The sequence below is a fragment of the Lissotriton vulgaris genome, chromosome 1_1 (assembly GCF_964263255.1).
Source record: "Lissotriton vulgaris chromosome 1_1, aLisVul1.2, whole genome shotgun sequence".
In the NCBI taxonomy this organism is placed as follows: domain Eukaryota; kingdom Metazoa; phylum Chordata; class Amphibia; order Caudata; family Salamandridae; genus Lissotriton; species Lissotriton vulgaris.
Genome location: NC_141685.1, coordinates 789715495 through 789734353, shown reverse-complemented (window position 1 = coordinate 789734353; position 18859 = coordinate 789715495).

Here is an 18859-nt window from a genome sequence, read left to right as displayed (position 1 = left end):
TTTCTAACTGTAACAAACTTATATTATGATAAATGTATTTCCTCAAAACCGCCTCTGGTGTGTCCTCCTTGCGCGCTCGATGCGCGATTGCCATGCGACCATAACCATTTGATTATTCATAACATTTTCCATTATAACAGTTGGAGGACCCCACCCCTTTTAGACTTTGTCTCTACTGTGTTTGATGAGACACACCCCTTCTGCTTAGAGAGCTTTTTTGAAAAGTGTTTTGCTGTGTACACATATCTTGTACTACACACAACATGCAACGATCATCTTGTTCAATATTCATGGTCTGTACATTAGCCTTCCACGTGTGATGGCAATGCATCTGAAACGTTACATCAAAAAACAATGTGTGTTACACAATGCCCCTGGTGTGTGTGCTCATTATTCTGCTGCCTTTCGGCCTGGGTATTGGTGGCTCGAAGGGGTATCATCAATAACGGGCAGAGTGCACATCCTAGATCACATGTGACAAACAGTAAAGAGTAATGTGTAGATTTGTGTTGCAGTATGCTCTGTTGTCAAGCTTTACCAGTATAGTAGTGTGTTAAATGTGGGACTTTCAGATTCACGTTTGACATGCATTGCTTGACTATAATCGGCGTTATCACTGTATATGACGTAGCCTCACTGCTGATCCTCCCTCCATCCGAGCACATTTACATGTGTGCGCTTCGCGATAGCAACCCTTTCAATAATATTGCACACCATTGACATGCGTGTCTGCGCATATCCACAAGCTTGACAACTACATGTGATGTTGGCCATTCAATGTTTTTGAACAGCATCTCGTTAGCAATAGTTGCCGCCCTACCGGGACATGCTACATTAATGTAAATTGCGCATTCTGTCAAAACTGCAACAGGGACACACACATAAGTACACTTCCTGACCAAGCAGGAACTGAACAATGCCCAGGTCCCCGGAATAATTATGCACACCCCTATGCTGGCCTGGCGTATGCAAGCCCAGCCCAGTTTGCGTACATATAAATAGAATAAAGATGACGCCAATTGTCCCAGTTCTTGCACACTGCCTCAGGTGATATGGCCGCATCCACCTCGCATATCACAAGGCGCAATAAAAAAAAAAGGAATCCATGAGGTGTACACCATCCTGGCAATCAAAACTCCATCTGTATTGTGAACACTGCTGGACATAGTGTTTGGACACAACAATGACAGCAGGTGAGCAGTGGGGCCTGGGTGCACACAGGGGTGTGGTGCATCAGCCTGGGTGCGCAGGTGCGAACAAGGGATGTTTCTGTGCGTAATGATGTGATCTCTGACCTCATTCAGTCACATCTCTGTCTCAATTTAAGGACCTGCTGGACCGTACTGTAGTAGACATTGGTCCCAAACATTAGCAAGGATAGGACAATCCGAATGAATATAGACCAAAATTGAAATCTATATTTTGCTGCCCAGTCGGACAGATTTTAATAGCATAAATAGTTATATATATCCAAGTTTTAAAGCAACTACCTAGCGGGACACAGCCTGTGTCCAGATATCACATATGTGAAAACATATGACATACATATAAGGCAAAAGAAAGGGCAGTCTGTAAATACTTCCCCCTCCATCCCTACCACTCCCCCACACCGCCCTTCCCCAACACTCCCCCACCCTGACTCGTGAGGCGCTCAGACCTGGTCTGTGCGTGTGATGGACGCAGTGTGAACAGTGAAGCCCTTTCAAAACAATCCTTTGCCCATTCTAACTCCCCTTACCACCCTCTACATTGCTATACCCTACCAACCCATGATCCTTTACTTATATTTATACTTATATTTATACTTCAAAGTTCGGCCATTCTTTAGACCCCAAATCTACTGCTTTACTTCCTGTGAGAGTCCAGAAACTCTTTGGCTTTTATTTCAGATGAGAAATAAATCGTTCTCCCATCATTGATGATTTTTAATTGCACTGGGTTTATCAGGTAGGCCTGCATCTTCTTATCGATGAACGGTTTTATCAATTGTCTGAGTCACCAGCGTCTCTCCACTGTTGCGTGGCAGAAATCAGGACGAACGAAGAAGGATACCCCGTCCACATTCCTCTTAGCGTCTGGTCTTGCCTTCTCCGAAATTGCCTGCCTAAACAAAAAGTTGCTCACAAAGATAAGAATTGCTCTTGGTTTATCATCCTCCTTTGCCCCCCTTTTGATCTTAAACGGGAAGCGGTGCGTGCGCTCGTTGAATTTCTGCGGCCCAGTCCCAGCTTGAAAGCTCAGGGAATGCTTGCTCGAATAGTTTAATGACATAAGCCCTTGTATCGGACCCTTCCATACCCTCGGGTATCCCCAGAATCCGGAGGTTGTTTCGCCTGAGCCGATTTTCCATGTCCTCCAGCTTCCACTGGATGTCTGTTATTTGTGAGCTTTGGGCTTCGACTTTATTGGTTGCTGCTGCGGCCTCCACCTCTGTCGAGACCACTCTATCTTCGAGATTGGTCACTCGATCCCCCAGGTTGATGCAGACCTTGGATAGCTTCCTTACTACGCCCTGCATCTTTCTTACTGCCGCTCTGGACTTTCCACTATCCTGCCTGGCTTCCTCCCTATGTGCCAAGATCTCTTTATGAATAGTCTCCAGAAGCGACATCTGGGCTGCTGCTCCCCCCGGAATACCCTGCAGGGGCATTGCCGACGAATGGTCCCAACTCAGCTTGCCCTGAGAGTGCTCTCGAGGTTTATGTGATTTTACTGCTGTCACAGGTAAGTCCAGCTCATAATCGCTCTCTGAGTCCAGATCTGACCCAAGATTGGAGCTGTCCTCCTCCTCTGACCATTCGCCCCCCTCCGACACAGAGAAGAAGCATTCGCTCGGAACTTTTTCGTTCTCCTTGCATTTTTCTGTCTCTGGACGACCTCTTGGGTGCCCCTGGCAAACTTTGGGCACCTCGGCTGATTCCAGCTCAGCCTGAACATCTGCCATATGCTCATCCTTGTCCGCGTCGGCCTGATTCACTTGGACTATAGCTTGAACTATATCTCCTTCTTTGAGATCTCCTATTTCCGGGCTATTCTGGTCAATTGATTGACTGCAGCATTGCGGTCCAGCATTTATACCTGTTACCTCACCTTCAATCATTTTGTTACTGTTCGCGGCATCATTTTCTGAGCTCTCAATAGCGTTGGGCTTCAATGCCTTGGTACTAATTACTTCCCCAGGTTTCGCTTGTTCTGGTACGCCTTTGGTCACAGAGGCCACATCCTGATTATTTGGTGTTAGCGCGGCTACATTTTCAGCTATTGCGTGGTCATTCCCCCCTCCCTCCATTGCTGATAAGGTATTTTTTAATCCCTTTTCCTTAACCACCTTTGGAAAAAAGTCAGCGATAGGGGCAGTGGGGGCTGCAGCCATGGCTTGTCTTGTCCTGGATGCAATTTGTTTTTTTACCTGAGGGAACTGCGTTTTCAGCTCTGCTTCTGCTAGTGTTGTTGGTGCCGTCTCACCCCCTGTCTTATTTTTCTTTTCTGTGGCTGTTTTGTTTCCAGTGTTCAGTTTAGGGGCCATTGCTTTGACTATGGTGTCTGCTCCGTAGTTGCTTTTGGTGTTCTCTGCTGCTTCACCGCTCACATTCAGTTCTGCTCCTGACTCTGCTGATTCTAACTTCTGAATCATCTTCTGGCTTTGCTCTGGCTTGGCTCTCGTTGGCCCGCTCGTAGTCTCACCCTTGCCCCGCCTCCTCCTCCTCTGCCGATGCCGAGATGCAGCGAGCGCCGGCTGCGCCGTTACCGGAGAGCACTTTCCAGCCCGCCTCGGTTCAGCTTCCCCGACCCTCCGCCTTGCCTCCGTTCCACTCCACAATCTCTCACCGGCTCCCAGCTCGCAAGCACAGGCACAAGCCGCGATGGGGAGACGGATCAGCTCGCAGACCAGCTGCCGAGCTGAGCCACAGGTAAGCAGAAGAATCATCCGTGTCATTCGGCTGTTCAAGCCGCTCGAGCCGCAGATCGTGCTGCCATCTTTACTTTCCTGCTTGTTTCCCGCATTCCACCGCCATAGCTACAATGTAGGGTTAGGCAGGGTTCTCACGGGCTCCACTGTTCAGCTGCTGCTTTCGCCCTCAACTAAGCGGCCGCCATCTTGCCTCTCGCAACATCATTAATTCTAGTCTTACTAGTTTCTTTTTGCTCTTCTCCAACTGTTCCCGTAGTGTGCTCTTTGTAGGAATTGTAACATCTGTAGTGTCTGAAAAGAGTGAAGGTCCTGTCATAAGTTTTTGAATATAGTCTTCAGAGTACGTGGGTGTATGGTCAGACATAACGGGGCAAAAGAGACAGAGGGGCAACACAAACAACACAATATGGATAGAGAGGTAGGGAGTGAACCCACTTGGGAGGAATTGGTAGGGGTGCTAGACTCTTGCAATCATGCGATTGCGCAACATATTGTTACAAGGAACAAGGGAACCCAAAAGTAGCAATTGGTCTGGGACCTTTGGGAGTATAATGTTTCAGAAGACAGTGGTCCCAAATATTAGCAAGGATAGGACAATCCGAATGAATATCGACCTAAATTGAAATCTATATTTTGCTGCCCAGTCGGACAGATTTTAATTGCATAAATAGTTATATATATCTAAGTTGTAAAGCAATTACCAAGCGGGACACAGCCTGTGTCCAGCTATCACATATGGGAAAACATATGACATACATATAAGGCAAAAGAAAGGGCAGACTGTAAATACTTCAAAATTTGTAACAGATGATCATAAAAATACACTTTTTGTGATCTTTTCAATACAATATATAAATCAACAAGTGTATATTGTCGACGACGTTTCGATCCCTTTTTAGTATGGGATCATCATCAGGACTTATAAATGCATGCCTAAAATGGTAGTTGCCCAACATATATGAACAGAACCAAAATACAAATTACATTACATGAACATGACATTCAAGGATAAAAAGGGGAGGAAAAATGGGAAAAAAAGAATAACATACATATTAGAAATAATAATAATATTATACATTGAAAATGTCTGACTTAGCTCCAAAAGGAAATTTTGAACAGCTACATAGCCCAAGTGATTCAGGGAAGTACCAGCGAAATACCGTGAGACCTTAGAGTATAGAAGTGAAGGCTCAAAATTAGTGCAGCAATTACATTGTATACACAAAAGGGGTGCTAAAGTAAAATGTTCAGGGTGCTAAGAAGAAATGGTCAACGTATTAACAAGAGTTTACAAACAGAACACCCGTGAAAGAAATTCTATAGTGAAGCGGCCATAGTCGCCCTAATTGAACAATTATATTGGGTCAAAAATGCGAGGAACATACCTCGATGTAAAGCAAAAGGACAGGGTCGTCTAAAATAACATGGTCCGGAAACTGTTTTATATGAGGACCTAATGTGGAAAAGGGGGGGTAATTAAATCCCGATCTTATCAGTGATTTAGGCAGAACCATAACGCATAGGGAGGCTTACCACTTGAACGTTCTGCGGGTGAGGAACAGGTCCTAAAATTCAAATAGGAGCTATCAATAAGCAATCTGGTTTTGAGAGGAATATAATAAAGAAGGGTCTATTAGGTTAAGCGCTTACCCAAAATCCGGTCTGTAGCCGGTCGGGGTAACTGATGGTACCTAAAAAAGTAATGGAAGAAAGTACTAAGTCGTCCGGTTGCAAAAACAAATTATCGTCAGGCCGGGAGGTCGGCAACCAACTGAGCATTCATGGAGCTTACCGGCAATTTAACAGGCGTCCACCTCAATGGGGGTCTGTGAAATCGGACGAGTCAATACTCGTTCCGTGGACGCTGACGGTAAGGCTAGCTTTTTATGAAAACAACTAGAAACAGAGTGCCACGGTCATGTGACTGGTATGCACGTGAGAACTGTGGAAAAAGAAAGCGGCCTTCTTGTAAGAGGCAATTCTAATAGCAAAAAGGGGGGGATTTTGGTTAAAAGGGAATCGAGTGGGTACTAGATTCTCATGACCCTTTGAAAACAGAAAACAAACAATAAGGTGCTCTGAGCAAAGTGGCTTAAAAAATAACAACTATCCCAACTAATTTTTATAAAAAGCGGCGGGCATTTTAGAGTGGTTAGTGGTGATTACCAGAATCAAGTGGAGAAGGTTAAGAGCATGTAGGAATAAGTAGTATAGAATAAGTATTGCATGAATACAGATTAGAAATTGTCATCCAAAAGCAGACAACTAGCAAGAATTTTTGGAACACAACTATTGAAAGTACATAGTTCAAAAACAATTTTCCAGAACTTTGTCAGGTGGAAAAGGAGTCGTAGGAAATCTAAAGCTGGAACCCATATATATACATTTGATATACTTTTATGTCATTATGGACACAAAAGTGTACAAATTAGCCCATTTAGGGCTACATTCATAGGTTTATGCAAGTTCTAGCAATTCACAGCTCAGTCCAGACAAAAAGGGGGAATCATGCACAATTAACAGCCAGAGCAATTTGCGTACAATTGTTACATGCGGCCACAGTTAAAAATGTATGATAATTCCGGAAATTCAGAACTCCATCCAGAGCAAATTAATTCCAGAATGTGAAGCCAGTTGAACCATCCTATAGAGGCAACCAAATGTCTTTATATCAAAGAGGTCCAATCCTCCAAACGATTCAAACCAGTATGGATACTCTTAGTTCTCAGGATCCATTTAAGTTCCTCCTTGTTGAGCAGAGTGCTCAAATCGGCTCCTCTTGGAGGACTTTTAATTACATTGATAATTGTCCATTTCAATTCAGATTCAATGTGATTTTTTTCAACAAAGTGGTCCACAAGGGGTGCGTTAGGAGTCCTACACCGAATTCTGCTCTTGTGTTGTCCAATTCGTAGTCTGGATTTTTGAGTCGTTCGTCCTATGTATATTAATTCACACGGACAAAAAATAGCATAAATTACATTAGAACTGTTGCAATTTGTAAGATGTTGCCTGTGAAAAATGATCTGTTCAAACATGAAATCTTTTCCTTCAATTGTGCAAGCACAAACACTGCACGAACCACATTTTACGTGCCCAACTACTCGTGGGAGCCCCCATAAGTCATCAAGAGTGTTTCTGGTATTTGCTGCTGGTAATACTGCTCTTACTAAATGCTCTTGAATGTTTTTGGACTTTTTAAAGGCGAATAAGGAGCGTTCAAGATTCAGAACGCCTGCTTTGATGGTATGCCAATGCATGGTTATGCTTTTTTTGAGAGCATTTGAAATGGGTGAGAATGTGGTAACACATACAATGCGATTTTGTATCTTTTTGTCTTTGGGTTCAAGAAGTGTTTCCCTAGGACAATACCAAGCCCTTTTGAGAGAACGTCGAATCAGTTTCTTAGGATAACCTCTCGCTGACAATTTGTTAGTCAAGACATTAGCTGCCCTAAAATAGTCTTCCTTATAAAAGCAATTCCGTCAAAGATGAAGGAACTGCGAAAATGGAAGGGAATCACGCAAAGCACGGAGGTGATGACTCTGATAACTCAGTAGAGTATTTTGTTCCGTAGGTTTGCGATAGAGGCTTGTGACCAATCTCCCATCACTGTGGACAATGTTTAGATCGAGGAAAGGGATTTCCTGCTTGTTAGTGGTTAAGGTGAATTGTAGGCCATTAGAATTGTTACTAAGCCAATGCTGAAATTGTAAGAGGAGATCATTAGATTCATGCCATATCAGAAAAATATCATCTATGTATCTCCTCCACAATGAGATGCCACTGTGGAAGGGATTTGCAGGTGAAAGGATACAGTGGCACTCCAAGTGGTCCATATAAAGAATAGCCAAGTTGGGAGAAAAAATTTCTCCGGTGAACATGCCTCTCACTTGTCCATAGAACTGATCATCAAATACAAAATTTTTTAGTAAGGCAAATCTCAAGCAACTGAAAAATAAATAAAGTCGGTACTGCATGCGGGCGTGGTCTGGTATCCAGAATGTGTTCAATAACCAACAGAGAATCTCTTTGAGGAATATTTGTATAAAGTGATTCCAGATCTAAGGTACAAAGCACCTCAGATGTGGGATCAAAGGGGTAATCCTCTATCAGATTGATCATACCCATGCTATCCCTTATATAACATTGGGTTTTTGGCACAAATTCTTTGATAAAATGGTCTACATAGTGACCCAAAGGCTCAAGGACATACCCACAGCCAGAGACTATGGGCCTGCCCGGAGGGTTTTCAATGTTTTTGTGGACTTTCGGCATTGTATATAATACCGGCGTCCTTGGTGATTTCGTGTTCAAGAAGTCATATTCTATTTTGGAGAGATATCCCGAATCAAGACCCTCAGTAGTGACTTTGATTATTAAGTCTTAAATCTCTCTAGTGGGATTGGACGGGAGTTTGCAATAATGTGCATTATTACTTAGTTGGCGCAGAATCTCATTTTGGTATTTATCTTTTTCTTGCAACACGATACCACCGCCCTTATCGGCTGGCTTAATAATGACCAAATGATTTTTTCGGATCACTGAAATAATATCCACTACCAAAATATCGAGTTCCCAAAATATCGATGACAAAATATCGAGGGACATAATATCGACTTTCTATCTTCACTAAGGTAAGTACAAAAATATCGACTTTAAAATATCGAGTGTTAAAAATATAGACTGTCAAAATATCGATTTTTTTATGTCTTTAAAATAAGTTAAAACTATTATAATATTACATATATTTAATATAAACATTGTTAAAATTATTAAATACATGTAACATTATTACATAATTAATGTAAATTTAAAAATTAATAATAATAATACATATATATATTAATACATGTTATTAATAAAACATATAGAATATATTTACCGTGGCATATCAAAAGGTTTAAATTTAATGTAACCACTCCAGTGGGTGCTACATTACAGAGATCGTTGGATAGCGTAGGGGTAACAATTACTATTCCCACTCCAGTGGGTGCTACAGTAGAGAAAGCATACGCCTGTACCCCAAAAACTCAAAACTGACCCTGAACCCTAAAAATATCCCTGTACCCCCAAAACCCAAAACTGACCCTGAACCCTAAAAATACCCCTTTACCAAAAAAACCAAAACTGACCCTGAACCCTAAAAATACCCCTTTACCCAAAAACTGAAAACTGACCCTGAACCCTAAAAATACCCCTTTACCCAAAAACTGAAAACTGACCCTAAACCCTAAAAATACCCCTTTACCCAAAAACTGAAAACTGACCCTGAACCCTAAAAATACCCCTTTACCCAAAAACGGAAAACTACCCTGAACCCTAAAAATACCCCTTTACCCAAAAACTGAAAACTGACCCTGAACCCTAAAAATACCCCTTTACCCAAGAACTGAAAACTGACCCTGAACCCTAAAAATACCCCTTTACCCAAAAACTGAAAACTGACCCTGAACCCTAAAAATACCCCTTTACCCAAGAACTGAAAACTGACCCTGAACCCTAAAAATACCCCTTTACCCAAAAACTGAAAACTGACCCTGAACCCTATAAACACACAACCCGCTACAGAAAATAAATTAAAAAAAATTAATTATTTATCAATTATTTATTTTAAATTAATTACCCATTATATTTTAATTATTTAGCAATTATTATTTAATTAACAATTAGATTAAATTTACATAATTAATTAATTATAATTAAATTACTTCCCACCCTATTCCCCTATAAACCCACAACCCGCTACAGATTTATATTACTCACATATTATTAAATATTAATAACTTACCTTATTTTCGATATTTTTCTTGTCTATATTTTTTCTAGTCTATATTATGTCTAGTCTATATTTTTGATTCGATATTTTGGCTATTCTAGTCGATATTAGTCGATATTTTTGTTGTCTATATTTTGTCTAGTCTATATTTTGTCCAGTCTATATTTTTTACTCGATATTTTGTCCAATCGATATTTTGGACTCGATATTATGTCTGTTTACCGATTTTTTCTAAGGTCTGCCAATGCTTGTTTTTCGGCCAAGGAGATATTATAAGGAATGAATAATCTGCTATTCTCAATTTTTTCAAAATCCTTCAGTACAAGTTTCTCGAAAGTAAGGATTTCGCCATGTATCATACTTCCAGTAGGTAAAAACATGGAAGGGGGCCTGAATGGAGTATTAGCAATTGGAGGATTAAAAGAATTCAACTGAAAAAAAGCTGTGAAGTCCAAGCTTCCTAAAAAATCTCAACAGTTCAGTTTGTGCTTCTAGGTAGTTAGGTCTGACAGTTGGGACAAAGGAAAGCCCTTTATTAAGAATCGATAGTTCATAGGGCGTTAAGAGATGTTTGGTTAAGTTAAAGATAGGCAGTACAGCAGTGTTGGGTGTATCAGTATTGTTCACAATGTCAAGTGAATCAACATTCACCATTGGTAATGTTGTCTGTGGGTAAATCGTTCTCCCGGTGGATTCAGCCATCGCTGTTGTTGTTTGCCTCTTTTCTTTTTGGGTTGTTCTGTCTGGCCTCGCTCCAAAAAAGAACTTCTACGGGGAGTATTTGATCCTTCACTATTATTTGAGTTATCAGAAGATTCAGCAGAACTGTCAGAGAAGCCCACAATATTTCTTTTCTTATTGAAGCACCCCCAAGGACGTTGAGTCTGAGGACCACCGTAGGATCTGTTAGTATAAAAATCCTTAGAAAGATATGGGTAAGCACGCTCAAGTGAGAATTGTTTTATATCTTTTTTTACTTTAGTGGCTTTTTTGTTTGATTCAATTCTGTTGAATTCATCAACATTCCTTTGGACCTCCTCAAGAAGTTTTTTAATATCACTTGCTCTTTAATTTGTTTCTCTAAGTCTTGGATTTCTATGGCCACTTTTTTAAGTTCCTCAATAGAGATTTCTATTCCAAGCACCATCCAGTGCCTGGAACAAGTAGTGCTGATATGGCTGAACCCTGTGTATATTTGGGGTTATCTGTAAAAACCCTAGGAATGTTACGAATCTGTAGGCCCAATGGAATAATTTTCACACGTAAATATTCAGTAAGCAACTTTATCATTAATTCTAGTCTTACTAGTTTCTTTTTGCTCTTCTCCAACTGTTTCCCTAGTGTGCTCTTTGTACCGCTTTTGGCCGCCATAAGTGTGGCAGGGTATGCTCAGACGTGAGTCCCTTGCTCACTTTGCCACTAGATTCAAGCAAGCCAGGCTGAAGACGGCTGGAATGCCAGAAACCGTTCCTCGGAAGCTTGTTTCCTGTCCAGGGAAGGCAGGGCTTGGCAGTTCGGGCTGGACTGTTCCCATGAGGCACAGGGTCGGACTGATTTGGATATAGCCATGTCTGAACTGGGGTGGCAGAGTGGGCTAAAGAACGGTGATGGATTAAACCCAGATCTTTTGACTGGGTGTGAGTGTTTGATTGGTTCAGAGGCTCCGTCCATTACCACGCCCTTTTGTACCGCTTTTGGCTGCCATAAGTGTGGCAGGGTGTGCTCAGATGTGAGTCCCTTGCTCACTTTGCCACTGGATTCAAGCAAGCCGGGCTGAAGACGGCTGGAATGCCAGAAACCGGTCCTCGGAAGCTTGTTTCCGGTCCAGGGAAGGCATGGCTTGGCAGTTCAGGCTGGACTGTTCCCATGAGGCACAGGGTCGGACTGATTTGCATATAGCCATGTCTGAACTGGGGTGGCAGAGTGGGCTAAAGAACGGTGATGGATTAAACCCAGATCTTTTGACTGGGTGTGAGTGTTTGATTGGTTCAGATGCTCTGTCCATTACCATCCCCTTTCGTACCGCTTTGTAGAAATTGTGACATCTGTAGTGTCTGAAAAGAGTGAGGGCCCTGTCATAAGTTTTTGAATATAGTCTTCAAAGTACGTGGGTGTATGGTAAGACATAACGGGGCAAAAGGGACAGAGGGGCAACACAAACAACACAATATGGATAGAGGGGTAGGCAGTGAACCCACTTGGGAAGAATTGGTAGGGGTGCTAGACCCTTGCAATCATGCGATTGCGCAACATATTGTTACAAGGAACAAGGGAACCCAAAGTAGCAATTGGTCTGGGACCTTTGGGAGTATAATGTTTCAGAAGACAGTGGTCCCAAACATTAACAACGATAGGACAATCCGAATGAATATAGACCAAAATTGAAATCTATATTTTGCTGCCCAGTCGGACAGATGTTAATAGCATCAATAGTTATATATATCCAAGTTGTAAAGCAATTACCAAGCGGGACACAGCCTGTGTCCAGCTATCACATATGTGAAAACATATGACATACATATAAGGCAAAAGAAAGGGCAGTCTGTAAATACTTCAAAATTTGTAATAGACGATGATAAAAATACCCTTTCTGTGATCCTTTAAATACAATATATAAATCATCAAGTGTATATTGTCGATGACATTTCGATCCCTGTTTAGTATGGGATCATCCTCAGGACTTATAAATGCATGCCTAAAATGGTAGTTGCCCAACATATATGAACAGAACAAAAATGCAAATTACATTACATGAACATGACATTCAAGGATAAAAAGTGGAGGAAAAATGGGAAAAAAGAAGAATAACACACATATTAGAAATAATAATAATATTATACATTGAAAATGTCTGACTTAGCTCCAAAAGGAAATTTTGAGCAGCTACATAGCCCAAGAGATTCAGGGAAGTAGCAGCGAAATACCGTGAGACCTTATAGTATAGAAGTGAAGGCTCAAAATTAGTGCAGCAATTACATCGTATACACAAAAGTGGTGCTAAAGTAAAATGTTCAGGGTGCTAAGAAGAAATGGTCAACGTACTACCAAGAGTTTACAAACAGAACACCCGTGAAAGAAATTCTATAGTAAAGCGGCCATAGTCGCCCTAATTGAACAATTATATTGGGTCAAAAATGCGAGGAACATACCTCGATGTAAAGCAAAAGGAAAGGATCGTCTAAAATAACATGGTCTGGAGACTGTTTCATATGAGGACCTAGTGTGGAAAAGGGGGGTAATTAAATCCCGATCTTATCAGTGGTTTAGGCGGAACCATAACGCATAGTGAGGCTTACCACTTGAACGTTCCGCGGATGAGGAACAGTCCTAAAATTCAAATAGGAGCTATCAATAAGCAATCTGGTTCTGAGAGGAATATAATAAAGAAGGGTCTATCAGGATAAGCGCTTACCCAAAATCAGGTCTGTAGCCGGTCGGGGTAACTGATGGTACCTAAAAAAGTAATGGAAGAAAGTACTAAGTCGTCCGGTTGCAAAAACGAAATATCGTCAGGCTGGGAGGTTGGCAACCAACTGAGCATTCATGGGGCTTACCGGCAATTTAACAGGAGTCCACCTCAATGGGGGTCTGTAAAATCGGACGAGTCAATACTCGTTCTGTGGACGCTGAAGGTAAGGCTTGCTTTTTAAGAAAACAACCAGAAACAGAGTGCCACGGTCATGTGACTGGTAGGCATGTGATAACTGTGGAAAAAGAAAGCGGCCATCTTGTAAGAGGCAATTCTAATAGCAAAAAGGGTTTTTTTTGGTTAAAAGGGAATCGAGTGGGTACTGGATTCTCATGACCCTTTGAAAACAGAAAACAAACAATAAGGTGCTCCGAGCAAAGTTGCTTAATAAATAACAACTGTCCCAACTAATTTTTATAAAAACCGGCGGCCATTTTAGAGTGGTTGTTGGTGATTACCAGAATTTAAGAGGAGGAGGTTAAGAGCATGTAGGAATAAGTAGTATAGAATAAATATTGCATGAATACAGATTAGAAATTGTCATCCAAAAGCAGACAACTAGCAAGAATTTTTGGAACACAACTATTGAAAGTACATAGTTCAAAACAAATATTCCAGAATTTTGTCAGGTGGAAAAGTAGTCGTAGGACATCTAAAGCTGGAACCAATTTATATACATTTGATATACTTTTATGTCATTATGGACACAAAAGTGTACAAATTAGCCCATTTAGAGCTACATTCACAGGTTTATGCAAGTTCTAGCAATTCACAGCTCAGTCCAGACAAAAAGGGGGAATCATGCACAATTAACAGCCAGAGTAATTTGCATACAATTGTTACATGCAGCCACAGTTGAAAATTTATGATAATTCCCGAAATTCAGAACTCCATCCAGAGCAAATTAATTCTAGAATGTGAAGCCAGTTGAACCATCCTATAGAGGCAACCAAATGTCTTTATATCAAAGAGGTCCAATCCTCCAAAGGATTCAAACCAGTATGGATACTCCTAGTTCTCAGGATCCATTTAAGTTCCTCTTTGTTGAGCAGAGTGCTCAAATCACCTCCTCTTGAAGGACTTTTAATTACATCGATAATTGTCCATTTCAATTCAGATTCACTGTGATTTTTTTCAACAAAGTGGTCCACAAGGGGTGCGTTAGGAGTCCTACACCGAATTCTGCTCTTGTGTTGTCCAATTCTTAGTCTTGCTTTTTGAGTCGTTAGTCCTATGTATATTAATTCACACGGACAAAAAATAACATAAATTACATTAGAACTGTTGCAATTTGTAAGATGTTGCCTGTGAAAAATGATCTGTTCAAACATGAAATCTTTTCCTTCAATTGTGCTAGCACAAACACTGCACGAACCACATTTTATGTGCCCAACTACTCGTGGGAGCCCCAATAAGTCATCAAGAGTGTTTCTGTTATTTGCTGCTGGTAATACTGCTCTTACTAAATGCTCTTTATTGTTTTTGGACTTTTTAAAGGCGAATAAAGGGCGTTCAAGATTCAGAACGCCTGCATTGATGGTATGCCAATGCTTGTTTATGCTTTTTTTGAGAGCATTTGAAATGGGTGAGAATGTGGTAACACATACAATGCGATTTTGTATCTTTTTTTCTTTGGGTTCAAGAAGTGTTTCCCTAGGACAATACCAAGCCCTTTTGAGAGAACGTCAAATCAGTTTCTTAGGATAACCTTACGCTGACAATTTGTTAGTCAAACCATTAGCTTCCCTAAAATAGTCTTCCTTATAAAAGCAATTCCTTCGAAGACGAAGGAACTGCGAAAATGGAAGGGAATCACGCAAAGCACGGGGGTGATGACTCTGATAACTCAGTAGTGTATTTCGTTCCGTAGGTTTGCGATAGAGGCTTGTGACCAATCTCCCTTCACTGTGGATAATGTTTAGATCGAGGAACGGGATTTCCTGCTTGTTAGTGGTTAAGGAGGTGAATTGTAGGCCATTAGAATTGTTATTAAGCCAATGCTGAAATTGTATGAGGAGATTATTAGATTCATGCCATATCAGAAAAATATCATCTATGTATATCTATGGATCGGGATTTAATTACCCACCCCTTTTCCACATTAGGTCCTCATATGAAACAGTCTCCGGACCATGTTATTTTAGACGATCCTGTCCTTTTGCTTTACATCGAGGTATGCTCCTCGCATTTTTGACCCAATATAATTGTTCAATTAGGGGGACTATAGCCGCTTCACTATAGAATTTCTTTCACAGGTGTTCTGTTTGTAAACTCTTGGTAATACATTGACCATTTCTTCTTAGCACCCTGAACATTTTACTTTAGCACCACTTTTGTGTATGCGATGTAATTGCTGCACTTATTTTGAGCCTTCACTTCTATACAATAAAGTCTCAGGGTATTTCGCTGCTACTTCCCTGAATCACTTGGGCTATGTAGCTGCTCAAAATTTGCTTTTGGAGCTAAGTCAGACATTTTCAATGTATAATATTGTTATTATTTCTAATATGTATGTTATTCTTCTTTTTTTCCCATTTTTCCTCCCCTTTTTATCCTTGAATGTCATGTTCATGTAATGTAATTTGTATTTTGGTTCTGTTCATATATGTTTGGCAACTACCATTTTAGGCATGCATTTATAAGTCCTGGTGATGATCCCATACTAAACAGGGATCGAAACGTCGTCGACAATATACACTTGATGATTTATATATTGTATTGAAAAGATCACAAAAAGTGTATTTTTATCATTGTCTGTTACAAATTTTGAAGTATTTACAGACTGCCCTTTCTTTTGCCTTATATGTATGTCATATGTTTTCACATATGTGATAGCTGGACACAGGCTGTGTCCCGCTTGGTAATTGCTTTACAACTTGGATATATATAACTATTGATGCTATTAAAATCTGTCCGACTGGGCAGCAAAATATAGATTTCAATTCTGGTCTATATTCATTCGGATTTTCCTATCCTTGCTAATGTTTGGGACCACTGTCTTCTGAAACATTATACTCCCAAAGGTCCCAGACCAATTGCTAATTTTGGGTTCTCTTGTTCCTTGTAACAACAAGGATCGAACTGTAGGCCTGAGCCAGCGGGCACCAGTGCCCTACAGACAGGCGGCGTTGGCTTTTGGAACAGTGTAGTGAGTTAATTGCTAAGGGGCCAATTCTGATGTCGGACAGACTCCGGTCCGTCCCACATCCGTCAGGAGCCGTAACCGACCGACCTGCTGTCGTCGGTTATGGTCCTGCAAGTACGGTGCAACCGAACCCTGTTCGGTCGCACTTGCATACTTCATACTTCACAATGGGAGCATGCATTCCGAGCGCAATGCATGCCTGCATTGTGAAAAGCAGGGGTGCAGTTCATCCCTGCACCCTGTGGGTGGCACCTCAATGTGCCTGTCACCGGGTGCAGGGATCAACAGAGGGGCCCAGGCCACCATTTAGCGGCCTCGCACCTATGGGGCTCTGCTGGGGGCCCCAGAGACAGTTTCCGACTGCCTTTTCGTGCAGGAAACACCAGCACAATAAGGCAGTCAAAAACATCCATCGTACTCCCTCGGTCGTCAAGAGGCGACCGGGGGAGTACTGAAGGATTTCCGGACGGTGGGCGGGCTCTCCGAGCTCGTCGTAAGCCATCCGCAAATCCGAGTCGGATATCTTTCCGACCGAGCCCATCGGAATGGCAACACTGCACTTTCAGACTAGTAGGAGTGACTACTTCGCTTCACACTCCCACACAGAGGTTACAGTGCTCCTATCCACCTCTTTCGTGCTCTTTTTGCCCCTTTTTCCCCTTACTCATTTCAACGGAATCACAAAATGCCTGCCAACACTACCTAGTTGCAACCGCTCGCACCACTCGCAGCCAATAAGCAGGAAGCTCGTGCTCGTAACGCTTCAGCCAAGCAAATGGCAGAATTCCTGAATATCGAAATCTGTAAATTTCGATATTTCTCCAAAACTACTGAACGGATTTGCACCAAATGAACAAAAGCGTGCTTTCTAGACCAAGACATTTCTCCCTGCCAAATTTGGGGTAATTCCTTTCACCCGTTGGACCTGTAGCCTTGTCTAAAGTTTCTATGGAAATTAACATGGGAGAAACATGTTTTGGGACCCCACTTTTTCTCAGCCCCCCCTTTGATGAATCACCCCTAAATTTTCAACAGAAAGAATTATTTTGGAAAATTTCGTTAAGATTCATCCAGCGACGGCAAAGTTATAAGCAAAACAAAAAATGCCCTTCCTATGGAAACTTGGTCCTAACTATAACTACCTACTGGCGACCGCCAGTGGTAATTAATATATATATATCTATATATATATATATATATATTCACAGAAAAAACCATAGGTTTTAGGCCATATATAGTTAGGGATTTGCATTTACAAAACCTTATTTTACTCGCATAAAACCATTGAAATTCGCATATATAGTTAGATGCGCTAACTATATATCGCGCACCCGCAATCCACTGCTGATGATGTCACAAATTACATCATTCATGACATGGTCAGTGACATCACTGATGACATCACTGATGACATCATCCAGTGACTGTATGTTTCTGTAAAGTTAAAATATGTCTTACATATTGAAGAATGAGTGGATGTATAAGTGTCTGGATGAAGGATTTAGTAGGTGCATGACTGACTGTATGAGAGAGTGATTAAATGTGTCTCACTGAGTGCATGGGTTAGTGACTAAACTATCTTAATTTGTGCATCATTATATCTGTTGTTCTATGAACTGCTGCATGTGTTGATCAGTAGCTATATGAGTAACTGTATGGGTTATTGATTGGTTGCCCAAGTATTTGTATGGAAGAGTGAGTGTGTGTGTGGGGGTGGCTGGGAGGTGTGTGACTGTGCATACATGTGTGAACAGTTTATTTACTAGATCTATGGGTTCAAAACTGCATGTGGAAACAGCTGTATGGGTGGTTGACTGTGTACGAGTGTATTGGTGAGTGAATGGATATCTCAGTGCTAGATGTCAAAGTAAGTACATATGTAAAACACAGTACATGTGAAAGTTCACATATATAAATTACTGTGTATAAGAGCCAGTGAATGTGTGAGTGGCTGTATGGATCATTGTAAACTTGTATCAGGGATTGTATAAAAGAGTAAATATGTGTTAGTATATGTTTGAATAAGTAAGGTGTGTATAACTGTATAGTTGAGGATATGGAGGTGTGATTGATTCAGTGCATGACTGACTAGGTGTGTGAGTAACTCCATGGATGAGTGACAATCTGTGAGTGTCTGTTTACTCTGAGTGTATCTAAGGTTATATTAGAGTCTGAAGAGGTTGATCGTATTATCACATGATTGATGTCATCAGTGATGTTGTCAGTGATGTCATTTGAGTTGTCATCAGTGATGTCATTTGAGTTGTCATCAGTGATGTCATCAGTGATGTCACTGACCATGTCATGAATGATGTAATTTGTGACATCATCAGCAGTGGATTGCGGGTGCGCGATATATAGTTAGCGCATCTAACTATATATGCGAATTTCAATGGTTTTATGCGAGTAAAATAAGGTTTTGTAAATGCAAATCCCTAACTATATATGGCCTAAAACCTATGGTTTTTTCTGTGAATTTCAATGGTTTTTTAATACCAAATATCAAATGCTGTCAAATGTCAAGTTCATGATAGGTAAAAACATTTTCGTGTT